Genomic DNA, 19,428 nt, shown 5'->3' on the forward strand with positions numbered 1-19,428 from the left:
ATTGACGGAGGGTTACATCGAACATTTTCTTAATACACAATGAACTCATCAAGAACGTTTAATTGACTCAAACACCCTGGCTGCGTACAATAAAGAATAAATTTTGTCTCAACTATACCTTGACATTTTACGTACGCATTCTTGCCTGGAGTAATATTAAAAAATATTAAGAATGACGATTTTGATATTTTTCTCTAGAGGAAACGTGCGCAAATCTTAAAAAAAAAAAAATTTTATAGTTTTTGACACAGATAGAACAAGGGAAACGTTGTCGCCAATAATTTGAAAACTTGAAAATCTAGAGAACAATTCAAACAATAGCCGAATATATTAATGTAAATTCATACCACTGCTCTGGCACTCGAGAAGCGAAGGGTACGCGTGCAGTTGTAGTAAAGTCTCGAAAAAACAATGGAGTGCAGTAGCGTAAACTGTGAAGAGAAAAGTGTCTGTCAGAATGTCAAATCAATTGGACACGTTTTGTAATGTGTTCGCCCTCCGTTTATGCTTTTTATTCTTCTTTTCACTGTTTTGTTTTGCTATCTTTTGTTGCCAAAAGCAGAGTTAAATCACATCATACAAAACGAAGGCAAATAAACACAAAAACGAGCCAAAGAATATCATACAACGCATTGCCACCATCATCATGAATAATGTGCATACGAATGACGAACGTAAAGTATCTGCAGCTTAAAATATACTGTTGACAAGGAAATTCTAAACTAAACCTGAGCTTCGGTGTAAATTCAATTCATGCAGTCAAGTCAGTAACAGCAACAGCAATAGCAACAGCAACAGCAATAGCAATAGCAATAGCATCAACCTTCTACACATAAGTATGCACATAAATATTGAATAGCTTTAACTGTATACTACCGTCACACTAACTAACATGAATTAATATTTATATACATATTTATTTCCTCTATGATTAACTTGAATTGTACGTACGGTACGGATGAAGCGAAAGAGAAAAAAAAAAAAAGAAAAAAATTGCAAAAAAAAAAAAAATGTGTTTTCTTTATCATTGAAATGAAAACGATCAAAATGAATCACGCAATCTAATCAAAAGCAATAATACCATTACTAACAACAAAGACAGCAGCAACAAAATCGACAAAATCAAGCAACATCAGCATTACTAATGCGTACTACTAAGTTGTTATACGTACGTACGTACGTAAGTCCATCATACGGCAAAAAGAAAGAAAAATCTTTTGTACACATCATTACCAGCACCAGAGAATAATCATCACCATCACCATCAGCAACGTCATTGTCATTACTAAATAGACAACAAACAAAACGACATCCACGTCTTCTTTTAGTTAGTTAGTTCCCTTCCTATCTAGTTAGCACATTGAAAAATGCATTTTTGTATCTATTTATGCACATCCTATCCAGAAATGGACAACCAACTAGTTTTTAGGGAGCATGTGATTAGTAGTATATGTATATATATATATATATATATATATATACATAGCAATCGTTATAATACAAAGAGAATACGTTGCGCCATGTTCGTCTGTGCGTATTTTCCTTTCTTTTTTTTTTTTTTTTTTTCTTTCTTTTCACTATTTATGGTTGAATTACGATTTAAGCTTTTATAGTTAGTTGATTGGGTGGGTTTATGTTCGCATATTCTAATGATATGAAACGTTATTCCAAGTGTAAATGAATGGAAATAATTGCATCACATATAGCCATCCATCCATCCATCCATCCATCCATCCATCCATCCATCCATCCATTCATCCATTTACGGTTGATAAGTGATTAAGTGAATTTGTCAAAACAAATTTATCTCCTTTTACTATCAAAGCTATTTCAAATGCAAAAATGACTAGAATTGACTAAATTGGGAGGTCTGCAATTAAAGCGTGTAAGGTTCTCTCTCAAATTGATTATCTTGTTTATTCATGAGAAACAATATTAAAAACAAATTATCTAAAACCAAACGAACAAAATTATATTCAGTTTATATTGCTAATTACCCTGCCATTTTTGATTTTCTATATAAACTTCAGAGGGGGCATGTATTACAGTGCATTGCTTTTATGGAAAATACATATATAAAAGTTTGAACTAAGTCGATTGTTTCAAAGAGCGTTTTTCAAAATATTGTTTTCAAAAGAAAGCAAATAAACGTGTTGTGTGTCAGTCACCGCCCACCTTTACATACACCAGAAACTTTTCATGTAAAGGCGTAGTGGGAGAGCGCCCGATCTGTCAGCTGGCGTGAGCCGCATTTAACTTGAAAAATTGCCCTAACTGCACAAAAGCTTACATGTCAACTCCTTAGCTATCGCAATACGACGACTTTTCGAAGTAATGTGGGAAGTTATGTGGGAAAAAGTCGAAACAGTGGTCCGATTTTCAAAAGCGCTCGTCCTTGGATCAGAACATGGTGGCTTACCAAATTTCATGAAATTGTATCCGAAATTGCAAGATGTAAGTTGAACATAAATATACTGTTCATGCACACACATAAGAGGGACAGACGACAAGACAAACCGATGAAAGGTGGATCTGTCTCAAGTCCCTCTGAATGTCACCTGCGTCCGCACAAGCTTAATAAAACGTTTGCATCGCATAAGGCGTAGGGTATAAAAAACGATGTCGGCAGAACTTTTATTCGCTGTCTATTAGTCAACTTACAGGCGAGTGGATTCATTACTGTCATTACTTTTACATTCTTCTATATATAATTCAATTCAATTACATCAGGGTAAGTAGACATTAGCTTTGTTATTCACAAGCATAGATCGTTTTTTGAATACCGCTAATGTTTAAAGTTCATTTCCAAAAGTATAAGACTTAAAAAGAAATGCTGAGAACAAGGTGTTAGAAATTCGTGTTGCTTTCAATATTTTCAAAAAATGTATTATTCGTGTCGTTTAGACTTTTTGAGTTGTCTTTGAATGCATCAAACTATGAACATTGCCCTGCGCTCACGAAGACATGCCTCGCATTGCTTGCTTAATATAAATATCACAACCTCGAAAAATGAGAATGAAAACAAAACGTTATCATTTTCTTGTTTTGTAACTTTAAAAAAAAAAAAATAAGAAGAAAATCCTAATTATGAATAAAAGTAATTTATGAGCTCGTAGTTGTTTGTATTCATTGTCATGAAAGAAGAAGTAATCACTTACGTGTACCTGCAGAATTTTTAACAATAGGTTATGATTTCTCTTCTATTCTTTTTTTTTCATATTTTTTTTTTTTGGTAAAAACAAAAAGTCTGTAACGCATCAATGAAAATTACGTGTTAATAATCTGTCAGTGGCTTCTTTGTAAGTGATACGTAGACATGGTTGTGTGATACTGAATGCATAAGTACATAAGAACGGGAAAAAAATGAAAGCCTCTCTTTTGTAAAAATAGCAGACAATAGTACTTATTATACCGCAAAGTTGTTATTTAAAAATGCTGAAAGGATTCGTTAAATTACAAGACATCATAACAATCAAAAATTTCCATACAAGAAACAACCGAAAAGTTTTATTATAATCACATCATATATAACACATCACTCAATAAGTCTCCTGTCTGACATATATATGACAACAGTGTTGACAGATCTGTATGATTTCGGCATAGTACCAGCATTCGAAAGATATCTGTTAAAATTTCGTGACATTCTGGCAATTAATTTACTGGCTGCGCTACTTTTTTTGTGCTCGCAATACTACAAAATTCTAAATTGCTTTTGTTGATAGTGAAAAATACCGTAAACAGTCAGCATTGCCTTGAAAGATGTTATGACGACTATTGACTATCGAAAATATAAATTTTCCTAATGTTATTTTCGTAATTTAAAACGAAGGAAAGATCTAAATTTCCTGGGTTGGTTAAACCATGCTTTTTAATGGAGGAGATACCGTTCAACTTAAGCCTTGACTTGAAAAATATTAAGGGAACTCTTCTCCATCGAAAACAACAACAATTTGTTGGTTTGTGGTGATTTCAGACGACGATGGTACAAACGCGAATGGAGCTGAAAGCCGTAGGCATTCAGAAAAGATAGCAAAAATTATCCTCGATAATCGAAAAGTGACGTTGCATGAAATAGTTGACATGCTAGCGCATGAAAATTTGGTTATGGGAGATTTGTTATCCGTGCGTACTCATATACGAACAAAAGCGTGTCACTGACTCGGACCGCAGCTTGAATCTGTTTAATTACAGCAGCAGTGAGAGTGGATAACACACTTGGAAACAAGCGATCGATCTCCTAGTTGTAACGAAAGCCGTACATTGCGAAACAAACGTAGCAACGATCGCCCATCTCCAGCGCCAGTATGTTAAGATACCCATCGTGTCCTATTCATTGACTACCTTGAAAACCGAAGAACGCTAAATAGAGAATATTATAAGGTACTTTCGTAGTTTGATTGAAGAAAGAATTGGCCAAAAAAGAACCCAAATGACGGAGGAAAACTTAACTTTTCCGTAACACCATGCAGGGTGCCTTGAGTCGATGGTTATCATGGAAAAGACAGCGTGAAATGAAACTCAAATGATTGTCCCATGCATCCTCTGTAAAGCTTGCGCCCCATAGCTTTTTATCTCTCTGCAAATCGCAAAAGGATGCTTTAGGGATAAAACATTGCGATTACATTAATTGATGAGGTGATTACCGAAAGATTACAAAAAAAAAAAAATATGTAACAATATTCGAAGCGAATTTTTCGAACACAAATAACCTTTATTTTCAGAACCGCAAATTTTGGCAACATAGCTCCGTCAACCCATAGATAGCATAGGAAAGAAGATATTGCCACAATTTTCAATTTAGCTGCGTCTTAAAGGTGAAGCCACATTTTTTTCAGGCATTTGAAGAAATGCATGATGGTTATGGAGAGGACGGGTTAAGAACCCGAGTTTACTCGTTTCCTTTCTGGTTCTTATATTTATCTACAAAGTACTGTTGACTCGCAACAGAGTCGAGATATTTTCAATGACACTCAGATCGGGCTACGGGAGTTACATACAAGAATAGTTTAGGTAAATGATAGATAAAAATTTACAAACCGTGGGAATGTGAGGCATGCCTTGACGCTCCATAAATTAATACTTTTTGCGTTTGGAGAGATTAGACGGGGTATGTGGTTCGTGAGACGCTGGAACTTGTCCCGATAATTGATTCAATTACTAGAAAAGACGTATAGTATGTGAAGTCGATATCATGTAGAATTAACAGATAATTATTTTCATGAATTTCCATTTTTTTAGGAGTATTTATATAATACGTTGGTAAGCTTACGTTTTGGAAATTCTAAGTCGCGTTGACTGTTGATTTTTTGCTTCTTGCTTCTCTACAATGCAACTCTGGCCATCGATTGTTAGTTTCCACGTCACTAATGGAGTCAAAGCACGCTATGTGGTGTGATTGAATTTTGCTTAATGTTGCTCGTTATTCTCGTGTAATGAATTTTTTCCTTTCAATAATATTTTTGTTTTTTTTCTTTTTTGGCATGTTGTCAGCTTCTACACATTAAAAGTACGATTTTTTTCAATCATAATGTTAATGATTTCGTAGCAAACATTGCGTTCGTTGAACAAACATGCAAACTAATGGATTTGGATTTGAATTTCATTGCTGTTAGCTTTGTTTTCTTGTTATAATTGAAAGAAACTTATTAAAAGAAATATGTAAAATGCTACCTCTTGTAATCTCATTATTTAGAATAATACAAAGACAATCGGACAAGATAATTATACCGATTATACCGATTTTAGCTGCTCAGTTAAGAGCTAAAGAGGAGGAGACGGCAAGACATATTGCTTAGATATGAATTATATAATTAAATGCTGTTTATGTTTGAAAAAATATTTTTTATTTATATAAAATTTTTACTCACAAATAGATTATGAAATGCTTCAATTATTTACAATCAACAAGTAACGCGGCACACGACTGACTGCAGTTATTCTCTTATAACGGCTTTTCGAAAGAAGCTGTTGTATATGAAGAGTTCGAAAAAGTGATCCGATTTGAATCACTTTCGTCCTTGCCCCAAAACAAGTCAACAACTGTTGAGCGAAAGAAAACAAGACGGACAGAGGGACAGACAAATTTATCACCTTCTCAATCGATCGATGTACCTCAAGTTCTTCTGAACATTGCATTCATTCGCATAAAGTTAGTATGCGTTTGTACCGTTGCACGGTATAAAAAGCAATAAAGTTATATACAAACTAAAATGTGAATTACGTAATAATTAAATGAAAGTCTATGTTATTTACTAGGAATGTAAAGAAGGAAACGAAATTGTTATACAGCAAATACACATGAGTTTTGTGAAAATGAAAAAAGTTATTTTGTTCTAAGTATTGCCAGCCACTAGGTGCAGGTTTTTATCGTTCGCCTGACAATTTGTAAATGCCAAGCAAAGCAAAACCGTTGCTCTTTTGAATCAAACCGTTTATCGGGCCATTTTCGTACAGTCGGGTAAAATGAGAAGTTCTGGCCAACAAGAGCGTGGCCTCGCTGCAAATATGTTGTAATAAAACAAAGCCTAGTCTGGCGAATAAGTCTCATGTGAAAATATTTTCCAAACACTTAATCATTTCCACCGTAAGGTGATGCTATATGCTGACGCATTACTGTGAAACAAAGTTACTTTATGCTACCGTTTTCGATGTGGCTTTTCATGCTTTAAAGCTTAATTCAAATCGATTCTTTGTTGTCGGCAGCGTTTGGAGTCTCTGGCGATGTCGGTAGACACTTTTTATGTTTAGGTTTCTTAGCAATTTATTAAGGTCGCTTAATAAATTTTTAAATGCAACGCACGTAGAATTTTATTTTTTTCACAGTTTCCATCATAAAACAATATAAACGGACAAACTAATATATCATGCACACATGGAAAGTTTCGAAAGGAAAGAGAAAAATATTATGTCTCTATACTTCAGTTATACAAATATGAAAACGTCTTCCCTATAAAATCCGTGACACGATAGGGAGGTTGGTATCGCGAAAATCTTATATTGAATTTTAATTTTTATTTTACATATATCTGCACCAAATCGGTTATTGGCTGCCGTTCGGCAAGTTTTGACAAGAGTACTCTTTCTCTTTTGAGTTGTTGTGTTGTTGTTATGCTTCTCTTCATTATTGTAAGCGGATAATAGCTGTATTCTTCATGTGATGAGAATAAAAGTCTTTCAATTTATATGTACAATGTTTCTTTCCTTTGTTGCTAATGATTTGAAGATTGAAAGAAAGCTACGCTTATACCTAATCGCCTTTTGATTTTCTCCAAGAAGAGGATTATTTTTGTTTAGCTATAAAATATTCATCCTTGCATTTCTCTACTGTGTATGTGGATGGCGTTACCTAAAAATTTATCCTGTGCTAAATCATCGTTGTGCTACTTGACACGCACAAAGTAAATTTACTGTAACGACGTTAATCTATTTTCAAAGTTTTTCTGCATGTCTTACAATCATTGCTTTCTATGCTGAATATATTGTGTATGCGTGTGTTTAAAATTTTTGGCTAAGCAAAGTAGCTGCTGCATCGTGATATATGTTATCTTTCCTTTGCTTTTTAGTAAAGCCATGAGTCTTGAAAGTGTGAATAAAGTAAAATAATGTTTCTTAAGTTTGACACTAAGACTTTTTTAATGAACAATAATTTCTTTTGCGAATATTTCTCTCATTTCTATCTCCTTTTCTTAAAATAACTGTAGAACATACGCGTGTCTAAGTAATAAGATCTTAATTAAACGTAATTTAAAAAAAAAACAGTACATGTATGGTTTGATATAGTGTAACCTTAGATAGGGATGCTTAAGGCAGTTTTGGAAGTAGGGGCAAGTTTTACCATGAAATAAAGTCTTTTGTTGCTTATCAATTACATGTTTGACCATTTGATCGTCTATCTATTTCTATATTTAAGAATAATTGTAAACATAACTTTATCAACCCTAGACGCGAATCTGATATTGACTTGTTGACACGATTTGACAGCGTTACAAGTAGCTGCTGAGCCAGGGTTTGATCTTGTTATCATTGCGGAAACTAACGCAGCGATTGCTGAGATGGCAGCCGATATAATAATTCTTTGACGCGAGAAGCAATTATTGCGATGACCCTCTCTACTGTTCGCTGAATAACTATGTTTATTCCGTACATCCGCTCCAAAAAGTTTTTCTAGATTATTTTGTTTTTCTCGGGCTTTATACCGGGCACTTGACCGCTCAGGTCAAATTCTATTACAGATTTATCAAAATTTTCTTATTACCCAACGATGTAAGAAATGTTGTTTACGATTTTGAAAAGGAGTTGACCTAACGGAAGGCTATCTATCGTCCATCCTCAGAAACTGACATACAATATAAGAAGGGATACTATATGTACAGCTCAAGAAAAAAAAAAGCGTAAGTAACGCGTTTACAAATTTTGTCGATTATCAGGTAAATGGGTTTTAAACAAAAAAGAAAATAAAAAAAAATTGCTAACAAGTCGAAATCTAAGGCTTTTAAAATATTGAAAAAGGATTCAATCGCACTACTTTGACGATCACTTCTAATACAACGCCGCCTCATTCCAAAAAGGAATTTATAGCAAAAACTATTGCAATCTTCAAAATTTCTCGACAAAAGTCGCGAAGTAATAATCGCGATAAAGTCATTTACTTTTCAAGGTTTCGTAGTGAAAACGAATCCGTTGTAGTAAGTGGCGGTAAAAATTAGTTATGTCAAATTTTAGCCAAGTACCTCAATTTTTTTTACACCGTGCCATGCCTAGGTTCTCATGAAAGGTTGTTTGCACAGGAAAAAGCTTAGTTTTAAATATATCTTGATGTAGAAATGGTCCGTGGTCCTAATTTCAGATTACACTCCATTGAATCGGATAAAGCAATTTCTTCAGTTCCCACTAAACTTCCCTCTGGCAAAATGCTACAATTTTCAATAGTTCGTGGTGAAAATTGGTGAAGAAGAGCAATTTAACGTAAAAATGAACAGTCATAAATTTGAACTATATGGAACTGTTTTCGCATCAAAAAACAGACAAAAAACTTGACTTTCAATATTTCATGACGAAAATTAGACCATAAAAGTAATTTAACATAAAAATTAACTACAGCAAGTTTGGCTTACCCAGATCTATACCGTGGATCCCAGCCTATGTAACAACTCTCTTGAAAATTACGCCTTCACAAGACAACAAAGGTTTGACTTTTAGTTTTTTATAACGAAAGTATATGAAGAATAACAAAAGCTTAACAAGAAAATCAAATTTTCCCAAATTGGACTACTGTCACGTATTGGGTCCAGTTCGCTCCAACCCAACATAACGATTTTCATGGGCGTACCTCAATATGGAAGCAAAGAGTAGTTTTCGTCGGCTTGTCACGAAAATTAATGAATAGTTGTCTTAAGCAATGTGATGTGATGTGTAGGCTATAAACGGGTCGGCCTTACCTGACTGTAATATTCGCCTTCTACTAGGATAATATATAACTGTAAAAAGCTTTGCTTGTATTTCTGCTGTTTAGTAAAAGGTTGTTCTATGATGAAAAGCTTTCGTTTTTCTTTAAATTTATTGAAATATTCTTTAGAAATCTTGAACCCTTATGCGCTTTCCGATAAAGAGTTGGCTAGTGAAAAAAGGCATTTTTTTAAAATCTTTCCTTTAAATTGTTATTCTAAATTCCAACGCGACGGTAAGTTTTTCTTTGCCAATTTTGGAAATTTCGATTAATTCAAGTTCTCTCCTCAAGTGCGGTAACAGAAAACGGTAAAACACGAAAATCGCGCAATATGCAAAACAAAACAAGAAACCGAAAATTTTTTATTTGTACGCAAAAAAAAAAAACTTGCTGCACATTTGCACAAAAAAAAAAAAAAACAGCAAAGAATGAAAATAAACCAGGAAAAAACGAAGTCCCGCAGAAACTAAACCACAAATGTGCGTGCAAGGCAGATATAATTTCGCTGAATGATTTTTTATGCTAAACAGGGAGTAACTACTAACTTTTGCTGCTGCGTGAGAGCTATTTGGTATGCGTTACCGCGTGCTTAGCTTGTGTCGGTGCAGGGAATGTGAAAAGAGAGAGAGAAAAAAAAAGGACACGAAAAATCGCTGCACTAACATCATGAACAAAAACAATAATAACAACATCGCAACCTCGCAACTTTAAATATCGTAAGAAAACATGGCTAAATAAAAATAAAAAAATAAAAAAACATAAAACATTCGGAAAAATCTATGCAGATTTTTATTTTTTTTTTTTTTTCAAATTTTCTTTCTCCCTTTTCCCTGTTCCTTTTTGCTTGTGATTTGTTATATTCCTACGTGTTGCTGCTTATGTCATATTAGAGAAGGGTACAGTTGAATAAGGAAAAAAAAAGCAAAACTAACGTTTTTTAAACCTATTTTAAATATTTAATCACATGGTTTGTATAAAACAAGAGTAATTAATCATCATAAATCATTAAAATTACAAAGTGCACGGGATTAAAATGTAATTAAAATTAAACGCACAAAATATGAATTATAATGACGCCAAAAAAAAGGAGAAAAAACAAAACACAACCCGCAAAAGACAAGTCGAACCCTTGGGCACGCGCCACCAAAGTGGAACTCATTTCTGAAAAGTACGCCTTCATAAGTAATCAGGTATAAGTATATGAAGCCTGTAATTGAAGTAGAGATAATCCTAAGGGGCGGAAAAGAAAAAAAGTTAAAGAGACCTGAGATAGGAACAATTTAGTGGAGATGATAGTTGCATAATTTATCCTCAACCAGTTTCCCAGTTTATTCATTTGTACCAAAGAGTAACGAATGCCTGGTTATTTATCGCATTAATAATGTCACGATCGTCCATGCAAGCAAAAGATGGAAAGCAAAAGTCTTTTTTAAAACGACTATTATCTCACCATATATCTAATATCGGAGTAACTTCAAAGTTGAATAGTGATTTTCGGAAAGCTCTACATAATGCTTGTCAGCGCCAAGTTTGAATAGAGGAAAAGGAACACATTTACGCTTACCCTAAGCTTTGTTGTTTCTGTTACTTAACATCTGCGTATGTTAGATACGAATTTTCAATATGCTCAAGATTATGTAATCTTTCGCTCGCTCTAAAATTGATACATTTTTTAAAGGGCTTAAATGCTTTAGTCCTTGAACTTATTTATGTTTTTATTATTCTCCTTTTCTTTTCATATATTAGGACCATTACAAAGAGAGTTTGAAGAGATTTAATATGAAAATTTAACAAGAGATATCTTATTCTACACATCGTTCATTGTCTGCTACAATAACGGACCAATATTATCAGTATTGCTGCAAGAAGCGATACTTCGTTTGGACAGAAAATAAACCACTGTTTGAAATCAGTTTCCCATCACCTGCGGAAATGTACGTTGATTGCAAAGCGAAATATAGCATACGTCACTTGAGCGCTGTTCGTCTTCTATCGAACTAGAAATTCCTTTGATATATTTCAGACATTTCGTCAGCATTGCCTAGCGCTGTCTCGTATCGAATAATATTGTAGCTCCGAAACGTGAGAAGACATAAGTCACAACACACAACATAAACAACACTAAATATGGAGAATGGTACTTTTTCTTCTTAGCGACAGGTGTTGCAAAGTGTACACAATACAGCTGGAGAATACAATAAACCTCGCACAATACCTTTTCATTTCAGAAGATTTCGTATTACACGGCGGAAAAATTGGGATCGTTTCCGTACAACGCGCTAAAAGAGACTCGTATAACACTCGGTAAAAGAGGCAGACACTAAATAATAAGGAATTTTTATATATTAATGTCCCCCGCTCTCTCTCTCTCTCTCTTCTGTGGGGAAAAAAAAAATTATTATTCATTGGCTATAAAAATTGCCGTCACGTAGACTAAAGACTGATTATTAAATAAATTTATCTTAAATATAACAAGTAAATTAGCCGGTTTGGCCTGCGAAGGGGGCGTGTTTTTTTGTATAATCTAAAAGACTCATACCGCATGGATTTATATAATACAGAAAGAGTCTACTGCGTTTTAGGCGCGTCTACGTACTTCATTTGAGGTATAAATTACTAGTTTTTGCTCCGTCTACGAATAATTGAAATATTTTCAATAATTCCCCGCAACCTTAGAGTTTCAGACTGGGTTTATCTAAATGATGAATTTTTCTCAGTCTCGTTATTACTTTAATGTATAGTGCTTCCTATCTAAGAGTATAAGCTTCGAATCAGAAATCAAACTAATTTGTAACATCCCGTGTACACCTCTCCACAATTATGGTAGCACTACGTGCCGCAAATGTATTTCTTCGTTCTTCTCTGCTTTAAAAAGAAGCCTCAACACCCAAATCGGCTCTTATTTGAATGATACTTGGCAAAATGATAATCAAAAGCACTACTTGTTAGCAACGTAGTACAATTTAAGGATGTCTATTAAGACGAGACACGAATTTGTGCAATCACTTCATTTATCAATCTTACGACTTTAAGATGTAGAGCTAAAGTCTGCTAATTAAAAATACATTAAGATTTTTTGTGTTGCAACTATTTAGCAAAGTTAATGCAGTCCCTGTTGGATGAAGAAAATTTTTTGTTTGTTTTTTTATTTTTTTATTTTTTTTATTTATTATAATATATTTTAAGTTTCTCTAAATATCTTTTTATGATATCCTACGAAGACATGCCTTTGTTCTCAGCTTTTCATTTTAATTTCCATCTAACTTCCTTTTCATTAAATTACTTCAACCTTGATGAACACATGTGCAGACATTGTTCCGTCTTCTATTTTTCGTTTCCGTTCCTTTTAAGTTATGTGCAAGAATATAATATTTGTGTGTATATTACGTGAAATTTCTTACACTTAATGAATCCTAATTCTTCGTAGTTTGTTGTTGTTGTTGTTGTTGTTGTTGTTGTTGTTGTGTTTTGTGGAATTCCTTTACTTTGAACATAATTCACTCATATTCTTCTTTTCATTTACACCTTTCCACACTTTATGCGGTTTATTCAGTAGTTAGTTTAGAATTTCCTTTAAAATTATTCTCATTTTATTTTCACATGTAAGTATTTTTGTATTCATACTTCCTCCCTAAGCATGTGTCATTGAAAATGTCACGTTTACAACAAAAAGTTTTTCTTCCGTTTCTTTATAATAAAAAAGAAAAAAAAAACAAAGCAAAAGCCCTTAACTTTGCATAAATTTTGAACAGATTTATTTGAAAAACTAAAACATATCGGCGGGAAATAATGATAAAATATATGTACAATATATGTACAATATAATCGATATGTGCTTGTATGTTTGTATGTAAATGCTTTCATTAAGCAATAAAAAGAAAATGTAGATGATTTATACAGAGCAAAAGAAGTTCAAGTGTTGTCTACCACACGCATGGGAAGATCCGAAAAACATATTGTGAATAGATTCTTCGGCGATCTTAAACTTAATTCCACGCATAACGTTTAACTTCTAAGCTAAATTTCAGTATAGACAACATACGTATATTTTGTCAAAAGAAGCATTAAAATTAAATTTGAAGTGGATTTCAATCAAAGCGATGTATTATATAAGATTTTTAAGTTGTTATCTATTCTAATATGATTCATGTAACATGAAGTACCGTCACGATGTTGGGATTGAAAAAATGTCGATTAATTTACTTTGAGAGAAATGGTGTTCCTATAAGTGTTCGGTGTTCGATGGCACACGGAGTGAGGAACCTGGCAGCACACGTCAGGAGGATTATTAACGGCCGAATACCAGCTGCGGGCAGCTATAGGTGTAGCTGTAGCACTGTAGCGAAAGCAAGCCTTATCCTTACCTCCGAATTTCTTTTGGTCAGGCATCCGATTGGTCGAAATATGCTGTTCCCACTATCAGACCGGAGCTCGGAGATATGATAAGAGAAGAAAATGAAGAAACAAGAAATAATAAATCCCTCTGGTCAAACTTTGCATGTTGCAAACTCGGTCAGCAATTGAAAATTCACAGAGAAAGCTGCCAAAAATGGGACCCGTTCATACTATGCGCGCGGATATGGCGGAGCGAATATAAATATATAGACAGAGCCCAAGTTGTGCAGAGAAACCTCGAAACGGGGACCACTACTCTTCTTTACTGGAACAAGGAAAAACCTTTACCTTGAAGGATACCTCGTAATTCACCACAACTCACGTCACGGTCGATACTTGTTAAACGTTCGACAACGATAAAGCTGGCGAGGTGTACACAACGCCGGCTAGACCTGGTCTTATAATAGGCCCCCTGAGAAAGGCACAAGAGGAAAAACGCGTCTAACGCAACCACCGTCACGGGAGTAGAGAGGGCCGCCATCTGTCTCTCATATTCCGATAGCCTCTACACCTCTAAATCTGGAATATTAAGGGCATTCCCACCACCCTGTGGTGTGAACGGCGTCTTATCTTTAGACTTTTATCCACTGTAACAGATTTCCGTCAGTCATATAATGAATTTATGAGAAAGCATCAATCACACTTCCTAGAGAATTCTTTGTTCGTGTTTCCGTCTTAATGTACTAAGAGCCAATGAAAGGTATCAAGTCTTTCGGTCATTCTGGATCTCTTTATAAATTTGTGTTTTTCAACTTTCGTTACGGTAAACCAAGGGTTACATTGGTTCCGCACACCACAGCAAAAAACATGCATAAGACCATAAAAAATTCATCGAACACCCTCTCCTTTATTTAAATGCCCCTTCAAAGGGTTGCTTTCTATCTGCAATATTTTAAAATGTATTTTAACCTATAATAAAACATACGAAATGGGAAAACTGCCTGAATACGATATACGTAGTAACACTTTATATATTATAATAACCGTTTAACGCCTAATTTAATAATAATAAGACCTTTTTCTTTCTCTTTCTGGGGCCAATTCATATTTTTTTAAAAAAGCAAAAGTCATAAAAAGTCAACAAGCGCACATTCGTTTCCCTCATTACTCACACCGTTAATTTAGACTCCGTTGCTACATCCTTTGGCATCACTAATATGTTATAATGATAATATCAGGAAAAAGATATCTGATATTATCTTCATATGTATTCAGATCAACATTGTAAAAAATGAACAAAAACTCTTTCTCGACTTGCAGCCTATTGCCTAGATTTTAATGGTTATAAATCCAGTCACGTAATAAGCGCGCGTTTAACGTTAAGAATGCGTAACTATACAAACAATTGTAAAGCGCACGTACATTAACTTTTTTTTTTTTTTTTTTTTTTTTTGTAAATCCTATGTACACATGTACGTGGATTATGTTGCTAGTATACACACATATATATATATATGTATATATATATATGCCTCTATATGTAGATATAGGTAGAGATGTTTTTATAGTTGAGCTCTAGAATATACATTTTAATACCAACACGTTGATGGTAATAAAATTTTGCAAAATTTTTAACCAACACTATCAAACAGTTGCACGCGGTATATGCACATAATCACCGTATTGTAAAGGATTTTAGTATTTAAATTCAAAACGAAAACAAAAAGTAACGCAAAAAAATATGTATATAAAATAAGGATTAAAATCGAAAAGATATAAACAGGGATGAGTTTCGAAAAATGTTACATTCGCGCTTAAGGCGCATGAAAGGTAAAAATTTAAAAGTGTTACAATATTCTTGCAAAATATTCGCATTTGGAATAATAGCTACTCCATTAAGCTTTTATACTTGATCGCAGATAGTAATAAATATTGATAGGTTACGATCAACAAAAATATATTGTTACATATCCAGTGGGTATACTCGAAAAGGTATCAATGAACAGATGATTTTTAGAGTAGAAAAAAATTGACCGCTTCTCTAAGGCAAACTATTTCAGCAATGGTAGGAATGGCAGAAGAGATTATTCAAATGTGTAACGAAACCCTCCCTGCTCCTCAAAAACAAAGATCACTTTAGGTTTGACTCATTTTTTTCTTTTTTTTTTTTTTATTCAAAACCAAAGCGCCTTTGAAAAGTTTAATGCCTTTGTTGTAAGCAAATTTACGGCGTCCGAATTTTGCCTTTGCAAATGAGTTAGTTATTCCTATGTAATGAGCACCTGTCAACGTTACTTACCCTTCACTTTTTAGGGACCACCTCTGAAATGCTTACTGTTTGAACATTATACTAACTTGCCATTGTTTTAATAAAAGTAATGTGAGAACTTTGAAAAACCTTTGAATTTCCACTTAGAAAGCTCGGTTAACTAATTGGAAGATCTCTATTCTAAGCTTCCTATGCGATAAAAGATTTGCAAAAATTTCAGAATTCAGGAGCTTCTATTATTTCACGAGCCCTAGAAAAAATAGTCCCGATTTTGACTCTTCAAAGGGTTTTCATTGCGTACATTGATGCCTCGCATTACCTTATCATATTCACCAAGGGATGTCGCTGATCAAAATACATACAAGCACCTGTTAATAAATATTCGTAAATTGATTCATATTAATGCATAAAGAAAGGGTGCTCCACAGTGTTCAAAGCATTCACTAAATGAATAAAAAGAAAAAACTGGATTTTTTAAAAAATATACAATGACGTTACTCCTTAAGGTCTCATGGTATTCATGGTATTTTTGACCAAATATTTGAGCGTTTACAAAAGTAAACAACACTACCCTACTGATAAACAACGATGCTACTAACTTTATATTTGTAAAGAAGACGATTTTAATAGCAATCACTCGCCTGATATACAAAACGCTTTCACGGGCAGGGTGGTCACGCCGTAATGATGGGTTGTATCGACAATCTTAACTCCGCTGATGTAATCAACATGCTTGCAGATCCACACGCCGTCTACAGCAGTCCTATATTCTTAGTATTACAAAACAAAAAAAAGAAAGAAAAAAAATGCTTTTGGAAGCACTCATTGATTTTAAAACGCAACGCAACCCAAAACATATTTTGTATGTCCTTTCTGAATAGCTTTATTGATGGATGACCATTAACGCATATGTCATGATCAGGAGAAATAATTCATCAACGTTCCTCCCCCGCCCAAGATTTTTCGCTACCTATTTTTGTCGTTCAAAAGGCGAATAAAATTAGCGAACATATTTGTTATTCAATTTCAAAGACCCTTATGCTTTTATCTTTATCCTTCAAAAAATTGCAAATTAATAGCAGAGAACTTTGCGCAGAAATTGATTTTAAATTAGTTGCACGTAGTTTACAGAACAGCAGAAAAAGTAAAAAAGCAATCCCGTAGATTTTGATGGAAGCACCATGGATCAAAATGAAGATGACGGTGATTAGAAGCCTACTGCGAAGTTAGTTAGTGTTATTCTCACTTCTTAAGACTTATCGCTTGATTGATTTACTTAGACATCTTTCCTTATAATTTGTAATGAATGATGATGTTAGTCATTCAAGAAGACAGCGATGCGTTCATATTTTTCAAAATAGAATAGAGAGAATAAAGAATTGCAATAAAATTAAGAAATAATTATAAAATAAACTTTGGCGTATTGCATTATTGCAATTAAGTCAATCCAATAGAGAAGTTTAGCAGTATTTGAGCGGATATGATAACAGATAATTATGCAGATTCGTAATGCTTTGTATTTCAATTTCCGTGACAAAGAAATGAGCGGAGCGGACAGTTACGTCGAGCAAGTTTCGCTCTACCTTAGCCTTGCTCAAGAATTAAAAGCAAACAAAAGTTTGCTAAAAAAAAAAAAAAACTAAACCAATCTAAAGACTCACGCTATATGCCTGATTCACAATTTACCTGAAGGATTGTTATTCTGCATTTTTTTAAGCAAATTTTTTTTTTATAAGAGTGAAAAACAAAAGTAAATAAGAATAAATAAAATAAAACACGCTTCATATATGTAAATATATTTCCTTTCTTTTCAGAATGTTAAAATCGACATAAGGCAACAATTGGGTAAGTTTACGAAAGTAGAGTTTCCGCACTTCCCTCTCTCTCTGGCAGACAGACATATGTTATTTTCCATAGATACCGTTTTGCGCAATCATTTAATTTTATTCTTAAAGTATTCGTTCACTACTTTATAAAATTGAAATTTTCTTTTTACTTTCATACATACATTTATATTAACTTTTTCGATTTTGTATTTGTTCCCTTTGTTGTTTCCTTTTGTTGTGAGAATTATATTACGTCTTTTTTCATGTATACACATACAACATTTATAAAAGTAAAAAAAAAAAACAAAAAAAAAAAATTAAAAAAATAAAAAACAAATAGAATTTCAAATGAGCAAAAACTAAAAGAACTGAAACTGAAGTGAAAAAACAAAATTTGCTGTTTAAACAAAATTAACGTATTATGTCTTCAACTCATGGCAAATCTGAAGGAAGCGAAAACCCAAGACAAGAAATGGAAAGAGAAGAAAATGAAAAGCAACTACAAGGAGGTAACAATAGCCAACCGTTCGTTGTGGTACTCGATGAAGGTACACATACCACGGCAACGGAAACAGAAACGGAAACTGTAAATGATGCCACAGCAAACGACACGAGTATTAATGTAGAACCCGTAGTGAAACCAAGTACATCATCCTCAACAACAATTACAACAGCAGCAACAACAACAATAACAACAACGATAACAACGTCAACTTCCAAATATCAAAAACATTTCCAAGAAATTACAACCGAAAGCAAGGCTCTTCCATCTGCAATTAGTTTGGAAAATAAAAAGTTGAATGAAGATAGCTTAGCAGTTGAAGAGGAAAGTTTAAAACCCTTTGAACTATTACTATTACAGCAGCAGCAGCAGCAGCAGCATGAGCAGCAATCACAACAACAAGCTCATGTAGCTGAAATAATCGAAACTAATAATACAGTTAATTGTCAGCCTAGCTCAACCCAAATCTTAAACGAAGAGGGCAATAACCAATGCAAGGCTTTAATACCTTACAATTCGGCTAACGTGTGCAATACGCTTGGAAACTATATCGCAAGTCATTCATTCACATCGCAAAACCCATTATTAAATAATGAGGAAAGTAATGTGTCAGTCGATCCATTGTGGTTAGATAATGAATCGAGTTTCCCAGCCGAAGAAGTAACACAAAATATAATCATTAATATTTCAGAGACGCCTTCGTCTAGCATGCTACATAGACTTCCGCTAAGACATCGAATGCGTAATCTGTTCTCCGATACTATTCGTTTTTGTCGCTGCCCTGCTTTTGCCCGCGACTGTATTATTATTTTGTGCATGTACATTGGATTCACTCTCTTAATATTTACGTTGACTTTACTCTCGTATAACTTTTTACGTTCCACCGTGGAAGCTTATCGTAATGATGATCGTCACTCTGTCTGCCCATATCTACCCAATTTCTAATCCAAACATCTATTTAAAAAGCAAAAACAAAAAAAAAAAACAAAAACAAAATTCCGCGAATAAATTTAGTAAAAACAAAAAAAAATTTAATCCACTTACGTGT

General features: G+C 33.8%; 1 long non-coding RNA gene across 2 annotated transcripts in view; it reads left to right on the forward strand.

Moving 5' to 3' along the window:
* The window catches only part of LOC119634223, a 106,235-nt gene extending 88,339 nt beyond the window's left edge, over positions 1–17,896 (forward strand). For both annotated transcript variants that reach the window (XR_005246939.1, XR_005246938.1), the window contains exon 4: positions 17,867–17,896. This is a non-coding gene — a long non-coding RNA (uncharacterized LOC119634223). The remainder of the gene's footprint in view (positions 1–17,866) is intronic.
* The last annotated feature ends 1,532 nt before the right edge of the window (positions 17,897–19,428 follow it).

Source organism: Glossina fuscipes, unplaced genomic scaffold, assembly GCF_014805625.2.
Source record: "Glossina fuscipes isolate IAEA_lab_2018 unplaced genomic scaffold, Yale_Gfus_2 2, whole genome shotgun sequence".
Taxonomy (NCBI): domain Eukaryota; kingdom Metazoa; phylum Arthropoda; class Insecta; order Diptera; family Glossinidae; genus Glossina; species Glossina fuscipes.